General features: G+C 40.0%; 1 non-coding gene across 1 annotated transcript; it reads right to left on the reverse strand.

Annotated features, from left to right (window-relative positions):
* Positions 1-3,697: 3,697 nt before the first annotated feature.
* LOC141610187 (small nucleolar RNA R71) lies at positions 3,698-3,804 on the reverse strand. The gene has a single exon (XR_012528082.1). It is a non-coding gene; the product is annotated as a small nucleolar RNA R71 (small nucleolar RNA).
* Between the last annotated feature and the right edge of the window lie 2,309 nt (positions 3,805-6,113).

The following is a 6,113-nucleotide window of genomic DNA, read 5'->3' on the forward strand; positions in this document are numbered from 1 at the left end:
CAGAAGGAGATATTCACTGCCCCATAGACCATACTTTCATTGACCCGAGACCTAGATTGCATGACTGAAAAATCATGGTGAACCAACTGTCTTAGCTGCTTTCTCTCTCTGTTTGCTTAATCGTATTTCTTTGTCTTTCCCCTCTTTCTTGATCTTAATAGATTAGAACAACTCTTTCAAACCCCCCAGAATTGGTTACCTAGATGGACTTAATTAAGGCTGACATTTTTCCATCTCCCTGTGGAGATCGACCCTACTTGCTGCTAGCTTCTGTTAGTTGTGTCTAGGTATTTATTTATGGTACCTGACGACGGTATCAAGAGGATGATTTTATCAAGGCTAGGGCATAAGGTATGCCTAGACTCGTGAATGACCTGGGAGGGTTGTTAGGTTTCTTTGACGAAGGCTTCATGAGGTTGCCTTTATTGATTTTGATTCATGGATGAGAATAATTAGGAATAGATTGCTTGCTTATTGCTTTCTCCTTAGGACTGTCAAGTTGAGGGTTTGTCTGGACACTTTTCATCTCGAGAGGTTGGGCATCAAGCTTCTTACCCATTTCAGCAAACTGGTTCTCCATGTTAGAAAGTCGAGAGTTTAGGCTATCAATAGCTCCCTCTCACTTGAAAAATTTATTATTGAAGGCAATCGAAAGCATGAGCATTCCACTTTGGATATCGTTGTCTTCAAAAACATTGATTTCTTCGTTATCATGAGGAGCAAGGAGGTGAAAACAATCTAGGGATGATTCTTCATCATGTTTAGTGCTGCTAGACCCAAGAGGGTTGATCTTCTTGGATTGCTCGACAGAAGGTGGCACTGGAAGCTTGCCCTCTTCGATCATATCTTGGATGGTGTGTTTTAAGAGAAAACACTCTTCAATATCATGGCCTCTACCTTGGTGATATAGGCAGTATTTGTTGCCCTTCCACAGGTTCACCTGCTTCTCTAAAGGTGGATGCGGAGTCGGACCTATTGGATGTAGCTTACCTTGGGCATAAAGTCTCTTCAAAGCATCGACATAAGACATACCTAAATCAGAAAGCAATCTTTGATGCCTCCCAGGTTTCCTTTCGGTTGTCTTCGGCTTTCTAGGACGACAATTATTGCAAGAGGTAAGCTTTGGACAACCTAGACTAGAGATTTCTCTAGGTGGCGTGTTCCACCATCCCATTTTCAAGGGTGAGAACGCGAATGTGACCAATATTTGAGCATATTTAGTCCCCGAATTAGCCTCGTTCCTATGCTTTTTAGTGCATATTTGGGTCATTTACTATCTTTAGTCCTTTGTTTTGCATATTCTTTGAGGTTTTGTTCCCTTGGTAGGAGAGGAGTGCATACCTTGCATTTTCATGGCAAAATAGAGCTATATTGATCGAATCTAATGACCAAGCATCAAAGTGAAGACAAGACTAGAAGGCCTTTGTAAATAATGAAGTAGATGGGCAATGATGAAGAAGATCCTTGCATCTCCGACAAGATCTCGGAGGATTGTTGGAAGAAGAAAAGAAGGAAAGAAGAAAAAGCTCACTGGACTGGAATCCGCTCGTCCCAGCATCAGGCCGCTCGTCCAAGAGCCACAATACGAGCATCCCACCTGCCTGGCCGCTCATCCATGAGCCACAATCCGAGCGTCCCACCTGCCAAGCCGCTCGTCCACCGCCTGCACAATCCGCTCGTCCCGACCTTTTGGACGCTCGGATTGTTCTCCAGTGCAGCCTGGCTTCTTCTTGTTCTACTCGGGATGCGCATATTTTCAAAAGACTAGCAAAAAGGAGACTCGCATCTTTCTTAAAGAGGAGCATTTCCTCAACTTTTCTTTATGACTTAATCGTCATTTAAGCCCTTATTAACCCTAATTTGTGCACCTAATCCCCATTATAAATACCCCATTATACTAATTAGATTATCATGTTCTTCTTATCAATCTCTAGTGTAGTCTATATTATTCTAATCTCTCTTTAATCTTGTAATCAACTTTTAATCAAGTATTAATACAAATCTCATTTCCTTAATTTCTCTATTGTTCATCCTTTATTTTGCGTAATTGAAGATTATTTGGGTTTATTTGGAGGATTGACAACCTTCCAATCATTCATCAAGTACTTCTATTATTCTTTGCTTATTATTTTGGAATCATCATTAGGTATAATTCTCTTAATCCCTTTTTCATTATTGTTAATCATCTTTACTTATTCATCGTGTTTTGCTTTGTTGATATGATTGCCAACCTTGTTAACATGTTAAACTTGATAATAAGTGAGTAGTTTCCTTAACTAGGGTTAATGGGGAATTAGGGGAAACCAACATGGGGGATGATTCATGCTTAATCTAATATGTTCACATAATTTATTTGCTTGCTTGTTGTGATCACAACTTATGCACATGTTATGTTTGATGAAATGCGAGCCTATGAATCCTTGCATTTTTACCCATCACTTACCTTTTCAATGAGACTTGTAAGACATAAACCAACTCGAGTCTCATTAGACCATGCATATAGTTGAGTAGGGAGGATTAAGTCGATTTGTAGGTGTTGTACAATCAAATCGGTTCGGCTCCGGGACCCAAACCTTCCTAGGATTGTAGGATATAAACCAACTCGATCCTATCACAACAATAATTGCTTGCTTATAACTTGAGAATATGTTTGTATGATCAATTCCCATGAATCCCCTATGAACCCATGACACCCTAGTGCTTTTAATCAATTGTTTACACCTCTTTTTAATCATCTTGCTTGTTTACTTTTATTGTTATTTAGTTTAGTGATCTTCTTATCTCAACCCAAATTGTGACACCCTTAGACACCACTACTTGCAATTGAAAATCCTACATCAATACCCGTCCCTTGGGATCCGACCTTTACTTACCTCTTTACTAGTAGTAGAGTTGTTTGTGAAGATTATAAATATTGTTTTGGTCTAGGTACTCCTGACGACAAGTAACCGAAATCTAAGCTAAGAAAGCGACCGACCAAAAATGGCGCCGTTGCCGGGGATGGTGTTAACTTGATTTGATTTTATTTGATTGTTATTAGTTGTGTCTTTATTTGCCTTGGGGAAGTAAAACTCCTCAAGGTTTGTTCTAATTGTTTTCGAGTTGTTTGATATTTTGCATGTTTAGAAGATCACAAGGTAACTTGTTGCCCATTGATCACGAAATTGAAAGAACTTTGACAACCAATAGAAGACTTGCTAGAAATACTTTGAGAGGTATTGGGGAGGTTGTAGATATTCAACCAAATACTCTTGAGTTCATCAACCCTTTTGCAAGAGAAGGTGAGGAGAACCCAACACAAAATCAACCACACAATCAACCCACAATGCCTAAGTTTTGATCACATTCCGTACCAACCGAGGAGAACCTACCCAATGGTACTCCCACACCACAACACTTAACCGGAAATTTTATTGCAAAATCCGCATTTATCCAATTAGTCGAAAGAAGCCAATTTGGGGGGATGCCTAGTGAAGACCCTCATTCTCAAATGGAGACTTTTTGTGACTATTGTGATGCGATTTCACAAACCGGAGTGACTCAAGACCAAATTCGATGGGTCTTATTTCCTTTTTCTCTAATTGGTACCGCGAAACAATGATTAAAGAGCCTTGATAAGGCTACTCTTGGAATTGACTCTTGGAAGAAGTTGGCTCTAGCTTTCTACAAAGAGTTCTACCCTCCGGAAAAGACTAACATGCTAAGAGTCCAAATCACGGGTTTTAAGCAAAGGGACGAAGAATCTTTGTATGAAGCTTGGGAGCGATTCAAAGGAACTTGTCGCTCATGTCCTCATCATGGACTTAGCGAGTGGTTCTTGGTACAACATATTTGGAATGGTCTTTATGAAGACTCCCGAAACATTCTCAACATGGGATTAAATGGTATGTTCACCGAAGTTGACGATAATCAAACTTGGAACAAGATTGAGGAAATGGTGGTCCATAATTCACAATATAGTAGACCTCGCAAGGCTACTTGAGGAGGAAAGCATGAAGTGGACTCTATTACTCAATTGGGTGCTCAACTTAGTGCTCATATTGATACCATCAACTTGAAGTTTGAAAAGGCTATGGCTAAGCTTGAAGAAGCCTCAAAATCACCAAAGCAACATGTTAATGCCATGGTAGCATCTTCATCGATTCCAAATGGAGTATGTGAGAATTACGGAACTTTGGGACATGACCAAAGTGAATGTAGGGGAACAAGTGAGCAAGTGAATGCTTTTCAAGCATACAAAAGTGGTACCCCCTTATTCAGACTATTACAATGAAAACACCAAATCCCATCCAAATCTCTCATACATAAGCCAAAATGTTCAAAACCCTCAACCAACATACACCCCACCCCCAATGATAAACCAAAATCAAAGACCCTTTTACAACCAAAACCAAGGTTACCAAAATCAAACTCCATACAATCAACAAAATGACCAAGGTTTTGATGTTCAAAAAGCTAATATTCCTCCAAATGCAAAAGAATCAACAAGAATTTTTCACTCAAATGTAAAAAGATAGCCAAGCAAAAGACATCACCATCAACAACATCCTAGCCCACACAAAAAAGTTGGAAACTCAAATGACCCAACTAGCATCTTCAAGCTCTCAAAGACAAAAGGGGCAATTACCACCTCAAAGTAATCCCCCAAGATATGAAACGGTTAGTGCCATCCACTTGAGGAGTGGTACAAGATATGAAGGGCCAAAGAAGCAAGTTAAGGATGAAGTTGTGGAGGCTAGTGACAAGGAAAGAGTTGTGCAAAACTCTAGGGAAGAAGAACCCACCAATCAAGAAGTTTCAAAGAAAAATGAAGAAAAGGCCAAAGAGAAGGAGCCCATTGTGATTAGACTTCCATTCCCGAGTTGTCAAGCTAAGCCAAAGTTTGATGACCAACTTGAAAAATTCATGGAAATTGTGAAGAATTTAGAAGTCTCAAATCCTTTCACGGAATTGATCAATCACGTTCCGGCCTATGCAAAGTACATGAAGGACATCCTTACAAAGAAGAAATAAATCCGGAAGCTTGAAACTATTGCCTTCACTAAGGTGAGTAGTGCCATCCTTCAAGGGAGTTCACCTCCAAAGCTCAAGGATCCGGGAAGCTTCTCCATTCCATGCACTATTGGTGACACTACAATCAACAAAGCTTTATGTGACCTTGGGGCAAGTGTTAGTGTCATGCCATATTTAGTTAGCAAGAAGCTAGGAATGGGAGAACTCAAATGCACCAACATCACGCTTCAAATGGCGGATAGATCAACAAAGACACCTTTAGGGGAATGGAAAGATGTTCCCGTGAGAATTGGAAAATTCTTCATCCCGGTGGATTTCGTTATTGTTGACATGGAAGAAGACTCTAACATTCCTATTATCTTAGGAAGACCTTTCTTACACACCACGGGAGCGGTGATCGATGTGAAGCATGGAGAGCTCACCCTCGAAGTGGGAGATGAAACCATCACTTTTAATCTTGACAAGACTATGAGAGCTCCCCAATTGCATGAGCCATGTTTTATGGTTAATCACTATAGCCGGAAGGATGATAGGAAGAAGTTGGAATTTCAATGGAGAAAGAAAGTGGATGATACCCCATCAAAAGAGCAAGGAAATTGCAACAATGAGAACTTGAAAAGCTCACCCATGACAAGTGAAGAAGAAGGCCTCATTGGCCAAGACAAGAAAGAAGGAGAGTTGTCTTTATCAACTCAAGAATTTTTTAGTGAGCAAGTAGACGAAGTATGCGGTCTTTGAGATGATGAGTTTGAAGAGATATCCAATCCCTATATTGGTAATGCTATGACCCAAGACCAGCACGGAGAACAACAAGTGCAAAGATCTATTGAGGATCTTTATCATGATAATGAGCAAGCTTTAGACTACTTCTTCTAGGTGTTGAGTAACATCAACAACACCTTGAACATGCCCCCTTGACATCTCACATTGGATGAGAGTTTGGTGGAGTCCTCCCTAAACCACCATTTGTAAATATTCTAACTTCCTAACTTGCATTCCAATTATTCTATTGCATTTTTGTCATTTTTGGATTTACATTTTTGTGCCTTGATCAAGATATTCATCATTTTGAGAGAAGTGAGGGAGGGACTAATGAATTT

This window comes from Silene latifolia, chromosome 10 (assembly GCF_048544455.1).
Source record: "Silene latifolia isolate original U9 population chromosome 10, ASM4854445v1, whole genome shotgun sequence".
Taxonomy (NCBI): Eukaryota; Viridiplantae; Streptophyta; class Magnoliopsida; order Caryophyllales; family Caryophyllaceae; genus Silene; species Silene latifolia.